Source organism: Megalobrama amblycephala, linkage group LG5 (genome assembly GCF_018812025.1).
Source record: "Megalobrama amblycephala isolate DHTTF-2021 linkage group LG5, ASM1881202v1, whole genome shotgun sequence".
NCBI lineage: Eukaryota > Metazoa > Chordata > Actinopteri > Cypriniformes > Xenocyprididae > Megalobrama > Megalobrama amblycephala.
Genome location: NC_063048.1, coordinates 4,139,221 through 4,159,460, shown reverse-complemented (window position 1 = coordinate 4,159,460; position 20,240 = coordinate 4,139,221). Strand labels below are relative to the sequence as shown.

At 37.4% G+C, this 20,240-nt stretch overlaps 1 long non-coding RNA gene and 1 pseudogene across 1 annotated transcript; both read right to left on the bottom strand.

Annotated features, from left to right (window-relative positions):
- Nucleotides 1-920: 920 nt before the first annotated feature.
- On the bottom strand, nt 921-9,607 carry LOC125268105 (annotated as a pseudogene).
- A 5,356-nt stretch (nt 9,608-14,963) lies between these two features.
- Nucleotides 14,964-16,357, bottom strand: LOC125268147. Its single transcript, XR_007184821.1, has 2 exons — nt 15,953-16,357; nt 14,964-15,764 (listed from the first exon to the last, which is right to left on the bottom strand). It is a non-coding gene; the product is annotated as an uncharacterized LOC125268147 (long non-coding RNA).
- Between the last annotated feature and the right edge of the window lie 3,883 nt (nt 16,358-20,240).

Here is a 20,240-nt window from a genome sequence, read left to right as displayed (position 1 = left end):
CCATAACCCACAATACAACACGTTTATGATATGACAGCATATCGCGTTTAATTTACCCCACCAGAAACAACTCTATGATATTGTAATTATTATTTTTAAAACATTTAAAACTCATATATACATATAGAATGCTGTATTAAACAATTTTGTAAGGGCAAAGAATAAATAATAAATCAGCTCCATTCTGGAATGGAGGGCTTAGGACGTTCCAGTTCAGGCCATTGCAAAGTTTCCGCCAGTAGTGGGCACTAGTGCAATGTAAGCAATGACGTACATCCCAGTCAACATTTAAAAAACGAACTGGAACACAGCCTTAGAAACACGTTAAATCATGCAACACTTGTTAGGCTCTCCTCTCCATCTCTCGTGCTCCTCCACTCTGTCTCTCGCTCATAGCAGACGAACAGTTGCAGAGGAGTGGTTTACGCGTTTTCAACCCAAGCCGTCAAACTGACGTAATCAGAGAAGGAACGCCATTTCAGACCGGAAGTAAACAGATTTTGATTAAAGACAATTTTTTCTGTTTTAACTTGCACGGATTAATTGTTTACCACAAGACTAGTAATATGCACTAGTAAAGTTAAGAGTCGAGATCTCTATTCTAAAAAACACAGATTATCCAGAGTCATAAATTCCCTGAGCCATTTTGATTACTCTCTGATATATGCATTTTACCGTGTAGCATGCGTGTAACAAATCAACATAAAAATAACAAATTGTTCAGCCACTGCACACAGCCACTTAAAAAAACTTCACAAGATTCTATGGGTTTGATTTTGGTCGTCATTTGTTGATATAAATAAAAAAATATATATGTTAGTGTCTGTCTGCTGAATGCCCATCCGATTCTCCTCCATGGACATATGGCAAAGTGAATATTTACAAATTATACCAACAAAGAAATGGATCGACTTCTGTCAGCTTGTTGAACACATTTATTTATTCTGACATTTTCTACCATATGATGGCTGAAGTAGCAGCGCGTGACACAGTTCTCATGGTAACCAGATCAACATTGTAAATTGAATTCTACAAAACTGAAGTGAAAACACCAAATAATCATTCAATGGGATAAAATATCTTCTCTTCCTGCAAACGATACCATGAAGAATGTTAATATTTCACCAAGTCAAAAACAAATAAAGTAAGCAGGTTCCATATTCATTTCAATATCAGCAGACACAAAATGATATTTTAAAAAGTAAAAAAAAAAACTATACAAGTTACATAAATGGTAAATGCTCATTGTGGTTTCTCGGTTTGATAGATTTGAGCAACTATAACAATGCAAAAAATAGGAATTTTGATTCTTATATAGTAAAATCACTCCTTGCCCACCTGCCGCATTTCACGTGCAGCACTGACATCATGTGCGAACAACTTATAGAGAAGGCATAGGAGCGTTTCACGCTTTTAACATTTAAGAGGCTGTTATGTTGACCTTGATTTATTACAATATTGAGCTGTTCAATTTTATTTTGATTTTAGAAAATAATGAATCAAAGCTTAAGGCTTTTCTCCAGTGTGAATTCTCATGTGGACTATAAGGTTTCCTTTTTGACTGAAACTCTTTCCACACTCTTGACAGGTATGAGGTTTCTCTCCAGTGTGAGTTCTCATGTGGACTTTAAGGTTTTCTTTTCTAATGAAACTCTTTCCACATTGTTGGCAGATGAATGGGCTCTCTCCAGTGTGAACTCTCATGTGGACTATAAGGTGTCTTTTTTGACTGAAGCTCTTTCCACACAGTTGGCAGGTGTAAGGCTTTTCTCCAGTGTGAATTCTCATGTGGGTTTTAAGGTTTCCTGTCTCATTAAAACTCTTTCCACACAGTTGGCAGGTGTAAGGCTTTTCTCCAGTGTGAATTCTCATGTGGATTTTAAGGTTTCCTGTCTCATTAAAACTCTTTCCACACTGTTGGCAGGTGAAAGGTTTTTCTCCAGTGTGAATTCTCATGTGAACTTTAAGGTTTTCATTTCTAATGAAACTCTTTCCACATTGTTGGCAGGTGAATGGGCTCTCTCCAGTGTGAATTCTCATGTGTTGCCTGAGGATTCGTTCCTCTGTGAAGCCATTCCCGCACATAGTGCAGGTGTACGGCTTTTCTCCAGTGTGAGTTCTCATGTGGACTTTAAGGTTTTTATTTCTAATGAAACTCTTTCCACACTGTTGGCAGGTGAAAGTCTTTTCTCCAGTGTGAATTCTCATGTGGTCTATAAGGTGTCCTTTTTGACTGAAACTCTTTCCACACTGTTGGCAGGTGAAAGGCTTTTCTCCAGTGTGAATTCTCATGTGGACTTTAAGGTTTTCATTTCTAATGAAACTCTTTCCACACTGTTGGCAGGTGTAAGGCTTTTCTCCAGTGTGACTTCTCATGTGGATTCAAGGCTTCCTTTTTGACTGAAACTCTTTCCACATTGTTTGCAGGTGTGAGGCTTTTCTCCAGTATGAATTTTCATGTGAACTTTAAGGTGATTTTTATGTATGAAACTCTTTCCACACTGTTGGCAAGTGAAGGCTCTCTCTCTAGTGTGAACTCTCAAGTGGACTTGAAAGTTTCTATGTTTATCAAAAGTCTTTCCACTCTGTTGGCATGTGAAATAACTTTTAGTTCCAGTCTTTTGAGCTCCTTTTTGTAAGGAAAACTTTGTTGATTTTAAATTATAATTATAATGTATAATTTTCTCTTCATCCCTTTCATCAAGTTCATGACTCGCCTCTCTCAGTGCCATTAGGTCTAGGACAAAAATAGACAAAAAAACAAGTTAGACATTTCAAGCATCAAAATCAACAACATGTATGACAGCACTTCTCAAAGTCCGGACTCTGGTCCGGATCTGGACCCGGAGGGAATTCAATCTGGACCCGCCTCCATTTCGTATTTCAACAGCAGTAATTGTGTGTAAGGAATTAAAAGTCTGGATTTCCTACTTTGATAAACCCATGTCAAAATCATTTGTTTAGTGTTTTATGTCTTTTTGGAGATGGTCTGAAATTAAAGCGAAGGCGAGATATTTAAAGTTTTCCTCCGTGATTCAGTTGCCATGACATCCAGTGAGTCGCGCAAAGCGACACTTCACTGCAGTAAGCGTTTGAATGGGTGTGGAGCAGTGGTTCTCAACCTGCAGCCCTATATGCGGAGCGATATGCCGACCACAATTTAAAAATAAAAATAAAAAAATAATAGCATACAATTTATTTTTGTTTAAAAATTTAAATTACAGTGAATTAAATAAATATAAATGAGCTATAATGCTTTATTTGTCATAAATAATTTTGCTGAGTATTTATTATTTTCAGACATCAGGCAATGTAGGCTAATGACGCAATCACTCAGTTAACGAAACAAACACAAGTGCGCACTTAGGAAGAATTCAAACAGTAGCCATTAATTTTGTAAATTTAAGCCTCAAAATGGTGAAATTTGTTATTAAAGGAGAAAAACTAAATGTGGAAGATAAAATGAAGGAACACATGCAAACAAGAAAAGTCGCAGCATCAGCAGCAAAGGTAAGAAGAATGGAAGAATCAGTTGTTAATGAGCGAGATGGGCAGCCTTCCTGTTTGCTCTGTAGTAAAGTACTTGACAAGCAAAACCTAAAATTTCAAAAGACTGAACTGTGAATTCGATGTGTTTGTTTGGTCTATTTTAAATCAGTAAAAATAGGGGGAGGAAGATGGCGTCGTAGAGTAGACACGTCTTTTGGCGAGCTCCCGTGACATCAGTTCAAATATTCGGTTAATTTATATTTTCACTCAGTGAAATCATTCTGTTTGGTTAGATGGTTATTGTGCCATGTCTTTAGATCAATATTTTTCAAAAGGATCTGACAGAATGCCCAAAGCTAAGAAGATTGAGCCGAAAAGTTCGACTATCAGCGGCGACGAGCATGATGCTAATATGGACGACGTGAGCATGAAGAGTCACGAAGAGGAGAGTTCGAACTCTAACTTTGCTCAAGCTCTGGACAAACTAACCGAAAACATTACGAAGGTAATAGATGAGAAAGTGAATACTGTTCTAGCCGTGATAAACGATCAAACTGTTCAGTTCCAGGCCCTGGTGGAGCGAGTGGGCCAGGCGGAGAAACGAATCGCCGGTGTGGAAAATTCAACGGAATCCCTGCAGGGAGCGGTGGTCGATCTTCAAAAGAAAGTGAGCGAAATGTCAGCGCACATCGACGATTTGGAGAATCGCGGGCGCAGGTGTCATTTGCAGCTAGTCGGTTTGCCGGAGGGAACGGAAGGCAGTGATCCGGTGCAGTTCTTTGAAAAGTGGCTGCCCGATTACTTAAAGATTGAAACAAAAGCAGGACGGATCAAGCTTGATCGTGCTCACCGCTCTTTAGTGCCATTACCAGGACCTAAGCAACGACCCAGGCCTGTCATCATAAAGTTCCATAATTTTATGGACAAGCAATGAGTGTTAAACGCAGCTCGTCGTGTTGGTACCGATCCCGAAAGGAGCACAGACGCTGGACCGAGGATTTCATTCTTCAACGATTTTTCTGCGATTGTGATAAAGAAACAAGGCTTTTAGCGTTTGCAGAAGATGAAGATTGAATATGCTCTGCTGTATCCTGCAACTTTGAGGCTGACCATCAACGGGACGGTGAAGCGCTTCGATTCACCAGATGACGTGACTTGCTTTCATTGAGCGCCTGGGCTAGTTTGATAAACTTTCCCGAACAGTTATGTGTCACATAAACAAAATAACTCGCTGAGTGAAGACGTGTATCGTGATACTGAGAGCATGATGAGGTTGGTGTTTACCCTATGTTCAAGGATGTGAGTTGTGTTTGGGGAGGTAGGCAGTTGCCTGCACAAGAAAAGAGGAGGAATAGTTCTTCCTGCATGTTTCGCAGGTTTGTTCCCTTGTATAGTTTTCTGTGTTTTATTGGTATTTTATTTATTTTTTGTTTAAAGCTCAGATTTCTTAAGGTTATACTTACAGGAACATATTCTGTGATTATCTGTATTATATTTGTATTGATTGTCTTTACATTATTGAATGTCAGTGCTTAGGATGTGTACTTGGAATGTTCGAGGTATCCATAATCCTATAAAATGGAGAAAGATACTTGCTTTTTTGAAAAAAGGAAATATAGAAATTGCTCTTTTACAAGAGACTCGTTTAAATGACATAGAACATCTAAAATTACAACAGGGTGTTTTTGGGCAGATATACTTTTCTTCTTTTACATCTAGAAGTAGAGGTGTTGCTATACTCATTAAACGTAATTTACCATTCAAAATTTTAAGCTGTATTAAACATAGGGATGGTCGCTATGTTATTATTGAAGGTGCCTTGCAAGGTAAAACTATTCTCATATTAAACGTACTATCCTCCAGCTCATCCAGCTGACTTTATTACAAAAGTGTTTTTGGACATGATTGCCAGGTCAGCAGATTTAACAGTTGTGGGTGGAGATTTCAATTGTGTATTGAATCCCCTCGTAGATAGACACCCACATACCTCTGCGTCTTTAACTGCTCAGGCGAGATCTCTTTTTGTAAAAATCTTGTTATTTGTAAAGATCTTGGTTTTGTAGATGTCTGGAGAACTCTACACCCTGTTGATAAGGATATACATTTTTTTCTACCTCCTATAACTCAGTCAAGATTAGATTATTTTTTTATGTCAAAAACAAATATGCACTTAGTTCGATCTTGTAATATAGAAAGTATTTTACTATCAGATCATTCAAGTGTCACTATGGAGCTTCAATTTAGGAATACAGTGGACTGTTCTATACAGTGGAGACTTAATATTGCAACCCTTAGAAACAGCACAATTTTAGTTTACTTTTCTTCTGAATTTAAATCCTTTCTATCTATTAATTCTTTATCCACAGTTAATCCATCTTTATTATGGGAAACCTGTAAGCATATGCAAGGGGTCTAATTATTTCACATACCTCCTCTAAAAAACATCAAAGAATGACTTAGAGAATCAGTTATTGGTTAAGGAAAAAATGTATAATAATCTCCCTCAGCAGGTTTATTGAAAGAGTTACAACCTGTTAGAGCAGCTCTTGATTGTCTCCTCACTGTGGATGCGGAGAAGAAAATAAGATACTCTAAACAAAGATTTTATGAGCATGGAGACAAGCCTGAGAGATTTTTAGCATATATTGCAAAACAACGTGCAGCATCTCAATTTATCGCCACCATTGTTGACTCAGATGATAATATTTTCCATGATAATAAGAATATCAATAACTCATTTAGAGATTTTTATATGAATCTATACTCTGAGAAAACGGGTGATCATCTCAAGCAAATGGTTGACTTCTCTAAAATTAATCTCCCGACAATTTCAGTTGCACAAAAAGAATCTCTCAATGGCCCTTTTACTAGACAGGAGGTTATTAAAGGGTTAGTTCACCCAAAAATGAAAATTATGTCATTAATTACTTACCCTCATGTCGTTTGACACCCGTAAGACCTTTGTTCATCTTCGGAACACAAATTAAGATATTTATGTTGAAATCCGATGGCTCAGAAAGGCCTCCATAGCCAGCAATATAATTTCCTCTCTCAAGATCCATAAAAGGTACTAAAGACGTCGTTACAAAGTCCATCTCACTACAGTGGTTCTACAATCAGTTTATGAAGCGACGAGAATAGTTTTTGTGCGCAAAAAACAAAAACAAAAAAAAAACGAAATAATGACTTATATAGTGATGGCCGATTTCAAAACACTGCTTCCTGAAGCTTTGAAGCATTATGAATCAGTGTATCGATTCATGGTTCGGATCGCCAAAGTCACGTGATTTCAGCAGTTTGGCGGATTGACACGCGATCCGAATCATGAATCGATACACTGAGCCTTGGTTAAAATTGCAATTTTCTCACGATTTACAAATAGTTTGGAAACATTTGGGATATTGTAAGTACTCAAGTGAACAAAACACATAACACTGGCCTAGTGGTTTTTGGATATTTTACTGCAAAAATATTACATATTGCACCTTTAACCCTTCACAGATTCGAAAGGTGTTACATCCATAAATGTCTGTGTAGCCTATTTTAGAGTTGTTTCCACTTTTATAAGAAAATTCAAGTGATCGCGCCAGCGCCTCGCGTACACACAACATATATCAGTTTTAGTAACTTGACTTTGCAACCTGTTAATTGTAAAAAAAAATAACAGACATTCAACCAAATATGTAAAAAGTTATAGTAGTATGTGATCAATAAAAGTGTTTAAATAATATAGTTTAGCCTCCAAATCGTGAATATGGAAACATTTGGATTTGTGCTAAATTATAGGTTGTAATCCGGTTTCAGTTTAGCATTAAATTAATTCGTTTTGGCTTAACGTTTATATATTATTTTTTTCATAACTAAAATAGTAGTCGTGCCCCCAAATATACAAATATAACCGTGTGACTTACGACTGGTTTTGTGGTCCAGGATCAGATTTAATGGAAACACTGAATTTAAAGTGGTGTAGTTACACATTACTACATTTACTCACTATAGTAATGAGTTAATAGTGCTTAATTACAAGTAACCAAACTCTAACTCTAACTCTATAGTAAGTGCACTTGAAGGAGTGAATGAACCAACTGAGTGAATTAGGACACTTTTCTGTAAAATTATACTTCTGTATATTCTCTATTTCTGTAGAGCTGGACATTTTAATAATGATCAAATGACTGAGTTCAGCTGTGAGAATAAAACCAACCTGTTTGTTCCTCAATATCTTCATGTTTCACACTGAATGTTTCTTCAGTCTTTATTTCTTCAAACTCCTCTTTATTAAATTCAATCTTCATGTCTTCAGTCTCCTCTTTAATAAACTCCATCTTCATGTCTTCAGTCTCCTCTTTTATAAATGCCATCTTTAAGAGAATAATTTAACAGAGTTATTTGGTCTAATGACCCGGTTAGACAAATATTCTCTAAAAAACTAACACTGCAAATGAATAAACTTCATATTTAGGCATTTATAACTGATGAGAACATGATTAGTTAGTTTGTTAGTGTTTGTTGTTGTCGTTCATGTTCACTGTTTGAGCAGCACGTGTCGTGATTCACTGAATCAATTCTCAGTATTTGATTCAATTGACTCGGAGTTGAAAAGTTCAGTTTCTCCATCATTACTCGCTAGAGACTGAACTCGTGTTCATGATAAACTGATTTATGATATATAGAGAGAGAGAAATGAGACGCAGGTTTACTGTTTCTCATCAGTGTATATGAGTTTTACTCACACAATTATCCTTCATTGCAGTTAGATAAAGAATCACAATGTTACATAAAAAATATTAAAACCTTTAACTGTTTCTATAGATTTAAACAGATTAAATTCTTAAAACAAACCTTTCTTCAGCAGATGCAGGAGTTCGGCGCAGTCTTATGACGTCATGTCGTCACTCCAAAATTAAAGTCCTGCTCAGACGCTGCATTGTTTACAATCACAGAAATGGATTGACTGTTTTACCAGTTAATCTTTGTACCTATTAAAATTAAAACAGTGAGAAACATGATACAAACAATCATGGTAAAAAAGGTTGTATGAGTTCATAAAGCAGAGTTCATTCATGTGTCCGAATTGAAACACATTAAGTGTAGTTTAAGTTTGTATACAAATCAGTTAATTTTAACCTTCAATATGAATGTGTAGTTTACAGCATTAGTTGAGAGATTTTTTTTTTTCTTGAGAAAATTTGCCATGTACTGTACCTGATATACAGCATATCCAAAATAACTGATATTGAATCGAATTTCAAGTTAGTGAATTCAAATGCATAACTATGATGACAGATTAGCAGGAAATGTTAAAAAAACAAAACAAATTTTGATAATCTATTAAACATTTTATATTATTTTGCCAGCTTGGCTGTTTCCTATTTTAATTATATGATTTATTTATTTATTTTATTTTTTATTTGAATTAGGACAGTGCACATTGATCAACAAATGAGCAATGAGCATCAGTGTAAATATGCCGGAATTAGCACAATTTCATCCGTTGTCCTAAAGCAGGTTTCATAAAACACAAAATACAGATTATTTACAAACATAACAACATACATGTAGACATATTACACAGAACAACAAAGACTAAGTACAGTAAACAGCAGTCACATAGAAGTTAAAAGGCCACTATGAACTGACATCCAATGAGAAAATTATTTACATATGGGTACATCGCTAGTTTTATTTCAGCCATTGTTTAAGGTTTTTTTAAAGGTTAAATAATTGTCACAATTCCTAACTTGAGCTGGTAATGTATTCCATGACTGTGGCTCTGATAGACACCACCATTTGGCTAAATTTAGTTCTGCGCCATTGTACATTAAGTGAGTCGCCAAAAACCCTTGAGAGGTTTTGAGATGCTCTCGGTTGTATGAGACCAGGTTGTATAACAGTAAGTTATGTGAGTAAATATTATTGCATGCATATAAGCCTTTGCTGACTCAACAGTAAGAAAAGGCCTTATACGTTGGAAATTTGACAAGTTAAATTTTATAATATTTGTGATTTTTTTTTTACATGTTGCTTAAATGTCAGATGTGAATCAAAGACCACACCAAGATACTTAAATTGTTCTAACACATCTAGTCTATCTCCACTGACTAAGACACCTCCGTGAAGTTGGCACCCCATAAAGTAAAATAATCCCCAAAACTATGTCATTCGTTTGTGCTACGTTTGTGCTGATTTGTGCCGCAAAAACAAACGTTTGTGCTGGTTTGGTGTTTGAGATATTAAGCATTATTTTTTTGGTCGTGTGACGTCATTCTCCACCCCATGTCGTTCAAATCGCTTCAAACCGGTGCCATTCGTTTGTGCTCGATTTGTGCTGGTTTGTGCCGTTAAAACAAACATTGTAACTGTTTTCCTTCCACAGATATAACAAATCTAATTCGGGAGCTGTGACGTCATTCTCCACCCCACTTTGTCTAAATCGCACGAAACTGGTGTCGTTCGTTTGTGCTCGATTTGTGCTGGTTTGTGCCGTTAAAACAAACACTGTATCTAAGACCTCTTCTTAAATATAACGAAAAATGTTTTATGTTATGTAACTCTCCATGCCATCCATATTGCTCCAACCCGGTATTGTGCTCGATTTTTGCCGGTTTGTGCCATTAAAAGAATCCCTGTAATTGATTACCTTTTGTTCTATGCTGTGCTATAGCACTGGGACAGATATTTGAATAAATAATAATAATAAAATACTATACAATTGCATGGTAAATTTTCAAATACATGTTTAACGTGTTTCTGCGCCCTTCAAAAACGTTAAACAATGCATAGGAAGGTCTGCATACGGAAAAGATGTATGCTCTGAGACTAAAAAAATCATGTGTGCAGGGTAATTTACAGGTTAATTTAAAATTTGTTTGACACTTCAGAGAAGTGAATTCTTTTATTAATTATTGTGCAATCAAGAAACTCACAGGAACGCGTGTATAACATTTGAACACATCGATTCGCATCTTCCGCGGACAAAGATAAAACGCTGCAACTAACAGGCCCAGTGGAATCTTGTGGATCTGCTTATGCTCAGATTATTTCATCATCTAACTGCAATTTACCTTTCAAACAAACAGACTTTAATCAATGTAAAGTAGCCTATAGGCGAAGGCTATTTTCTTTAAATAAAACAATAATAATAAAGAAAAAAAAAAAAAAAACAAATACACAAAGTGAATTGCAATTGTTACATTAAATAGAACGAGTTAACGGATAAAATGAGTTTATAAATTAACCAGAACCAGTTAATTAGGCCAAGGTGATTAGACTACTTGATGTTTAGATGTTTAGATTGACTGTTATATTTCTATAATAATCAGGCTGCAAATCAAGTTTGCAATGCTATAAAATATGGTGTGTGTGTGTGTGTGTGTGTGTGTGTGTGTGTGTGTGTGTGTGTGTGTGTGTGTGTGTTTCAAGGCCACAAAACGTTGGCAAAATAGTCTCAATCTTTTTTGCCGTAAAATGTTTTGTGCTGCTTTAACAAATATAATAATAAAATAATAAAGACATTATTTTTTCATTATTTTACTTGAAAAAAAAAACAAAGACAAATAGCTTTTTTTATTAAGAAACTGAAAAATTAGTTAAGAGTTTTTTTGTATTTTTGGTTTAAGGGTAAAACTTAAATTAGTTTATGCTTTAAAATTTGTTTCGAATGTGTGGGCGGCCCCTAAAATACTCATTTGGCTTTGTCTAAAACAACATTGAGGAAATTTTTATTTATTTGTATTTATTTTATTATTAAAAGGCCTAAGAAAAACCTCCATGATGCAACATGTTTCACTCACTATTACAAGAAGATTTATTATTTTTATTTTTTATAAATAATAGCATAATTTGTGTTTCATTGGAAAAACCCAAAATATCAGAAAACAATGGAAGGGATCGCGCCGGCGCCTCCGTGGACAAGAGAAGTGTGTTGTTGTGCTCTGCACGAGACAGCTACAGTGGCAAGAAATATATGAAACAACCAAATAGAAAAATTGTAACTAATATGCAGAGCAATAGCCTACATCAGATGAACTGCGTGATGGGACATGCAAGACATGCTGAGTTGAACGGCGTTTCAGGGCCACTCATGCGAAACAAATAGGCTATTAAAGAATAATCACATTTTGTACCCATGAATAAAATTACGATTTGTGATTTGTGTATGATGATTTGTGTACCGGGAATAGTAGGCTATTTTCTATGATGATTCCATATTTCTTTGAAATATGAAACTGTTATTCTTGTTTTTGATTGTTTGTTTGTTTGTTTGTTTTTACATATTATGAGAGAAAAGAGTCCGATGTTTTTTATTCAATCTTTTTTCGTTTTTGGCTAAATATTTTACAAGTGTAAAGTTAGCAGGCTAAAAGTAAACATTTATTTAACCTTTTACTTGAAGACTTAAAGTAGGTTATTTAGGCTATTAAGCTTTTCTAATTCTTCATTCAGGCTAGTGAGTTCATGCCTATAATTCAATGTCTTACATTTTAAAAACCGAAGCAGCACAAACGAAAATTTTGCCGGCACAAACCAGCACAAACAAATGAGACTATTTTGGACAAATTTAAGCGAATTTGGAGCGAATTTGGAGCATGTGGGGGGCACCGGTTTTAAGCAAACTGAATGTAAAAATATTTTTCGTTAGGCCTACTTTATATTTAAGATTAGCCTATGTCATTGTTGCTTTTTTTAACGGCACAAACTGAGCACAAACGAACAGCACCATTTTGTAACGATTTAAGAAGACATGGGGTGGAAATGATTTGGTTTTTATTTATTTATTTATTTTAAGTCAAAAAGTCATCATTTAGCGACAAATCGAGCACAAACGAACAATACCGGGTTGGAGCAATTTGGATGGCATGGGGTGAGAGTTACACTGTTCATAAAACATTTTTTCGTTATATTTAAGAAGAGGTCTTATATACAGTGTTTGTTTTAACGGCACAAACCAGCACAAATCGAGCACAAACGAACGACACCAGTTTTGTGCGATTTAGACAAAGTGGGGTGGAGAATGACGTCACAGCTCCCGAATTAAATTGGTTATATCTGTGGAAGGAAAACAGGTACAGTGTTTGTTTTAACGGCACAAACCAGCACAAATCCAGCACAAACGAACGACACCAGTTTTGTGCGATTTAGACAAAGTGGGGTGGAGAATGACGTCACAGCTCCCGAATTAAATTGGTTATATCTGTGGAAGGAAAACAGGTACAGTGTTTGTTTTAACGGCACAAACCAGCACAAATCCAGCACAAACGAATGGCACCGGTTTGAAGCGATTTGAACAACATGGGGTGGAGAATGACGTCACAGCTCCCGAATTAAATTTGTTATATCTGTGGAAAGAAAACAGATACAGTGTTTGTTTTAACGGCACAAACCAGCACAAATCGAGCACAAACGAATGGCACCGGTTTGAAGCAATTTGAACGACATGGGGTGGAGAATGACGTCACACGACCAAAAAAATAATGCTTAATATCTCAAACACCAAACCAGCACAAACGTTCGTTTTTGCGGCACAAATCAGCACAAACGTAGCACAAACGAATGACATAGTTTTGGGGATTATTTCGCTTTATGGGGTGCCAACTTCACGGAGGTGACAAAGACAGATGGCTCTGGCCCCTCTGCTGGCTGCCGTGAGAAGAACATGCAGACAGTTTTTGTAGTATTCAGAGATAAACATGAGTTTCGGACACAATGGGACACTGGTAACATGGCCCCAGAAAGTATTGCAGCAGCTTCTTGTTTTGTTTTTGCATGAGTATACAATACTGTAACATCAGCATATAATTGCATTTTTATATTTGAACAGACATTTGGTAAGTTATTAACATAGAGACTGAATAAAATCGGTCCCAGTATTGAGCCTTGTGGGACTCCAACAGAACAAGTAAGATAAGATGACTGTGAATTTCCTATTTGTACAGCTTGTTTTCTGTCTGACAAATATGATTGCATCCAACAATGTGCTCTTTCAGAGAAATTAAAATAAGTCAATTTAGCAAGAAACACATTATGATTAATGGTATCAAAGGCTTGTTTCAAGTCCAGAAAAACAGTCCCTACAAAGCTGCCCTGGTCTAACAGGCTTTTTTAAATTCTCAAGAAAATAACAAGTGGCTGTTTCTGTAGAGTGATGTTTGCGAAATCCTAACTGAATTGGATGGAAAGGGGTATCACTACTGATTAGGTGTTCAATTAACTGTGAGGCAACCCATTTTTCAGCTATTTTGAAATTATTGGTAGAATGCTTATTGGGCGAAAATTCTCTGGTTTTGTCTTATAACCAGCCTTTAAGACTGGGATAACCCTAGCAGTCTTCCATGTTGAGGGCACTATTCCGTTTTATAGATAGATTTATCAGGTGTGCAATTGGGCTTGCAAGAGCCTCTTTATGGAGTTTTAAAAGATCATTAGTGAAACCAAAAGTATCTTTGGCTTTTGAACTTTTTAGAGATGAAATTATTTTTATAACGTCAGGAACAGATATATCCTGTATACTAAATATTGGTTTATTAGCATCTAGAGCAGGGATGGACAACTCCGGTCCTGGAGGGCCAGTGTCCTGCAGAGTTTATCTCCATCCCTGATAAAAACTCACTTGCCTATAACTTTCTACTAATCCTAAAGACCTTGATTAGCTGGTTCAGGTGTGTTTGATTAGGGTTGGAGCTAAACTCTGCTGGACACTGGCCCTCCAGGACCGGAGTTGTCCATCCCTGATCTAGAGGCTTGTATGGGATGTCTGGGCATTTAAAATGCATCGTCAAATCCTCAACTGAGCTAATAAAGAATCTGTTAAAGCTATTGACGATAATGTCCAAATTATCAGTTAGCATACCTTTAAAGAAGAACTCAGTAAGATTTGCGAAACTCCCCCTACAGTTTCCTTCAGTGAATGACACTGTCATAAATACTCCAAGCGCAGCTCTGGACTACAACGACTACAACGCTCACCAGCGCAGTAGTTTTGCAAATATAGTACAAGAAAGAGGAGGTGGGTAATTTGCAAATACAGTACACTCGATGGAGGTGGGTAATTTTCGAAATTGTCTTATAAAGTCATAATATACAGTATGCATTATTTTTGAATTACCGTAAAGCATTTTGTCACTCTCGCGTGAACGTGAACATGAGACGAGATTGTGTCGGGTCGGTGCTGCTCAAGTTGCAAGTGCTGTTTTTTGGCGTAGACGTGCCAGAGGGGGTTAGTGCTCGCCTCAAACACACCACTACAAGTCAATTAACCATCGTAAGGACTTAGAAAACTATTTATGAAGGTAAAAAAAGTTACTTAGTTCTGCTTTAACTTGAAGTTGCAGATCTTTGAAATTTACATCTTTATTTCATCCTAACAGATCATTTACATTTTCCCATATTAATTTTCCATTTCCATTTGTCTCTTTAATTATCTCAATAAAGAAATTTGCTTTAGCTTTACGGATCTGATTTACAACTTTATTTCTAAGTGATGTAAAAATCTGATGGTCACTTGTAATTAATTATATGATGCTGTTATGGTGCTTCCTTTCTGGGCATGTGACTTACCCAGAGGTGAACAACCTCACTCTATGCACCAATGACACATGACAAGACGTCATGGCCCATCCTCTGTGCCATTCACCTGTCACCCATCAGTGTCTTCCCTGTAACACTGACAATTGGTCCCACCAAACCAGGATTTTACAGAAGAAGCCATAAAAGACATTCAGGAACTACTTGAAAATGGTTTGGATGGAAAAGACATAAAAATCAGATGTGTTGTGTGTGACGCACCTGCAAGAGCCATGGTAAAAAAAAGTCTACAGACCAATGCCACATACCGTGCTGAAATGACACGACGTCAGGAGAATGAAGACATTCCAATGTCTCCATTTTTGAACCTCCCACTGGACATGGTAGAGCAATTTCCAATCGACTACATGCACCAAGCCTGCCTGGGTGTGATGAAAAAGCTCATCACAGATTGGGTTAGAGGAGACAGAAAGGTGACAATGTCTGCTGGGCAAATAAATGAAGTGACTCAAAGGCTGCTGTCACTTAGGGAAGTCATTCCAAGCTGTTTTGCCCGAAAACCAAGGAACCTAGAAGACATCGACAGGTGGAAGGCAACAGAACTGCGTCAGTTTGCTGTATACACTGGCTAGATTGTGCTGAAGGGAATTCTAGCGGACCAGTTGTATGAACATTTCATGGCGTTCAGTGTTGCCTTGGGTCTTCTGCTCTGCCCTACTCTGGCAGTGGACCACAACAGCTACTGTAAAGAGCTGATGACATACTTTGTTGGAAAAACAAAAGAACTCTATGGAAGTCACTTCATGGTGTACAATATACATTCAATGGTACATCTGCCGGAACAGGCAATGGCTTTTGGCAGTCTTGATGCGTGCAGCACATTTGAGAACTATCTTGGGAAACTGAAACGTCTCGTAAGATCAGGAAAGCAGCCACTTACTCAAGTGGTCAAACGGCTGGGGGAAATGTCGAATTCCCCACTGTCTGTGGAGGCTTCCATGTCCAAAATCAAAAGGCCTAACAATGCCTTCATTCTTGCTGAAGGACATTGTTGCGAGGCCATCGAAGAGAGAGAAGAATTGGATGATTCAGGTTCCCAGATGCTGTTGTGCAAACTTTTTGAAAAAACGGAACCACTTTTCAGAGATCCGTGTGACTCAAGAATACTTGGCTGTTTCAAAGTGCAATCAAGACATTCAGTTATGAAGCTCATTCCAGAATGGCAGCTGACAAGAAATGCCATAATGGTAGAAAAAAGACAAGAGATGATTTTCTTAGCAATCCTGCATGAGCACTGATCACACTCTCTCTCTCTCTCTCTCTCTCTCTCTCTCTCTCTCTCTCTCTCTCTCTCTCTCTCACACACTCACTCTCTCTCACACACACACACACACACACACACACACACACTCACACACACACACACACACACACACACACACATTCTGGTTTATACTGCTGGCCCCACTAAGACAGTAAGGTCAGGAATTTACAACATTGTGGTGGGCTTTGAAGGGGTGGATTCTGGAATCCACTGCCGCTTCAATATATATCTTTTAAGTTATTAATCAACATTTATATTTCTGTTAAAATATTTGAATGACTTCTTCAATGTATGTTAAAGCGTCTATTTTCCTCTGTACCTCTCACTGAGAGAAAAGAACATGTTATCAGTATGTTTTGGGGAAAGTTTCCTGCTCAGAGCAGAGCTCAGATCAACTTCAGCCTTGAAGAAGCTGTGAATCATGTGTATCTGTGTATGTGTGCTAAGAGTTTTGTGCAGGTCCCTTTGTACTGGACAACTGGCATTCTGCTTGAGACCAGCAGACGCCACATCATGACCCCAAAAGGACATCCGGTACCTAAATCCAGGGTCCCCCTCATCATCACCGCGACGAAGGGAGATATGCTTCTTACTATCTGTCCATGTGTGGAAAATTTCTAATCTTGTCTATTTTTTCTTAGCCAATCAGAATCATTCAACCTGAAGTAATGACGTAGTTAGTTGATTCTGTTAGAGTATAATTGTTGTGGAAATGTGAATGTACGCAGAGCGGCCTACGAACTCCTTGTGAGACATGAAGCTGGCTTCTGCTGATGAAACTACAAACTATTCTTCATTAAATTTTTCTTAAATGTATTATTATTTTTTAAACTTTGACTCCGGGTATTTCAACATATCTGGTAACAAGGGTCCCTAACAGCTTCTTTAGTCGGACCCCACAAAGACAACATCTTAAAAGTCATACATATGGGAATATAGGAATGTTTGATAAAATCTTGAAATTCACTATAGAATGGCCCTTCCCTACACCATACCTAAACCTACCCATCACAGGAACCCATCCCTAAACCTACCAGTCACAGACCTAACGTAATTCTAACATTCTATATATATATATGAAGTGAAGTGACATGTGGCCAAGTATGGTGACCAATACTTGGAATTTGTGCTCTGCATTTAACCCACCCAAGTGCACACGCACAGCAGTGAACACACATACCGTGAACACATACCCGGAGCAGTGGGCAGCCATTGCTGCGGCGCCCGGGGAGCAGTTGGGGGTACGGTGCCTTGCTCAAGGGTCTCACCTCAGCCTCAGTGAGATTGAAGGTGAGGAGGGCGCTGGACATTCACTCCCCTCACCGACAATCCCTGCCGGACCTGAGACTCGAACCCACGACCTTTGGGTTACAAGTCCGACTCTCTATCCATTTGGCCACGACTGCCCCATATATATATTAGGGGTGCAACGGTTCAAATTGCTCACGGTTCGGTTCGTATCACGGTTTTAGGGTCACGGTTTCGGTACGGTTCGGTATGTGCTATGTTTAGGGAAAATAGGACTACTGTCAAATAAAAATAAAGAAAATAAGAACACACAATCAAACTACAAGCAACATCACAAATAAGTACAATAAAGCAAATATTCAAATAAAATAAACAGTGCTTTTCAGGTATCTAACAGTAGTTTTCAGGTACAGAAAACGGATAAATTAATCAAATATAAAATAACACTGCATATTATCTTTACTGTATAAAATAAATAAAGATTAATCATTATTGAAGTTACAAAAACTGTTCAGTCAAGAGCAGTGAGTGATTTCTTTGTTATTTGTTGTTCGATTTAACATTAAAAACAGGCAGGAGAGTAATAGTTTTTTTTTCCCTTTAAGACATGCACGATCCAGTACATATACTGTTACACATGCGCTGTCTTTCTCGACTAATATACATTCACTTTGAACCGTACGGTTCAATTTTATACCGAGAACCGTTGCACCCCTAATATATATATATATATATATATTGTAGGGACTCGTTCGACAGACGTTACCAAATGGCTTCATCAGCCAGAGGCATGATTGAACAAAGCTTCATTTGGTCCAAAAGATCCATTTCCTGAAGTGATGACGTGACTTCTTTTAACAAAGGACTCTGTCTAAAGGACTTCTTAGCTCATCAGCAATAAACTAATCAGAACCCATCACGTGGATCTGATTACATTAAATCTATTGATTCTCTCACAAAACCCTCTTGTATTATCGGACGGAACAGGAAAATACCCATCAACGGATTTAAAGACGAATCTGTCCTATCAATACCTCCCTTGTGTTGACCGTCCATCGTGACCCGGTCACTCGTGACTCCGGTCAAAGTTTAAACTATGCTTAAGGACTCAATCTTGAATCTCAAAAGGGACAATTGTCGATTACTTAAAGTATTAACTATATACAGAATAATACATGCCATGATGTAATTACTAACATGTCTATTCAATGTATTCAATATGTGGGTTTTCTTCAAATGCATTATTGTAATCATTGTTTTAATTAGGTCAGTCTAGTAATATGTGTGTAAGAAGTGTGCCATGTTTGAGTTCTAAATGCAGAATTTATAATTCTGTGTAATTCTGTGTGAATGAAACATTGAAATTCAGTATCAGGAAAATATTAAGAAACTTTTATAAAGTTGTTAATAAAACAGGAGAATGTTCTGCAGATATCACGCGATGTGATCAATAGACAATAGACGAGGCGTGTCTAATCTCCGTAGCAACGTCTCATTGGAGGATCGCTCCCTTAAAACTATGCTGTCCGAACAAGCTAAAGTCAGAAGCTGGAAGTCAGAAGTCGGTCGGAAATCGCTCGAAATCGGTCAGAAGCCGGTAGCCGAAACACCGCTACTTTGACCACGGCGGAAAAGTCGCATGGGTCATTTGATAACTGATTGACCGGGGCTGATTTTCCATCGAACACCCGACTTCAACCACGAGCTGCGCCGCTGATCATTCGACAGCCGTCACATCCAGACTCCGCAACCCTCTGTGAAATATCTGACCAAAGTCTCCCAAGAAGAGAGCCGCTCAAGCCAGACGCTCAGAACAGCGCACCACACCAGCCAGCAGCATCCTTCAAAGCTTCCGCGCAACCCACAGGGCTTCCCGAGAAGACGTCACCTGAAAGACAGCCAATCCAGAACGGGATTCCGCTGTACACGAGTCACGGAACAACCCGATTACCTCAGCTGTCACAGCAAACGCAGGTACAAGCAAACTTCTCTCTCTCTTGCTGGAAACTGGTGAAACTCCTTTAAACCTAAAGAATCAAACCAAAGCTCTGCTTTTGTGATTTTCCTCAGGTTATGAGTTAAGTTAGCACTGAACTTGGGACTTTTCATAACTCATCAACTCCGCGAATGTATGTGTGCATGTATGTATGTGTGTGTGTGTGTGTTTAGCCTTAGTTTCCTGTAATCATTAGAAGTAGTCAATAAATCTTGTTTTGATTTTCACATATACGAGTTTCTTGTGCTGTGTATCAAATTACTGTCTTAAACTCAAAGATCAAGTTACCTCTTGCTTATAATATAATAATTACAATAATAACAATAATCATAATAAATATTGTTACTGTTGGCCGCAGAATAATATTTTATCCAGAATTGGTAAAATACTCTAACCTCAATTTTCGCTGGACGAATAATTGATGAAGTGTTAAATATTAATTCTGAATCATTTACAGTGAATCATTTACAGTTGATTCAATCCTTATTCCCTGTAACAATTAAATTGAGCTAATAAATAGGCTAAGTCCTTACAATATATATATATATATATATATATATATATATATATATATATATATATATATATATATATATATATATATTCTTGAAAAGAACACACACACACACACACACTGCACTAGACTGCCAATGTTGAGAT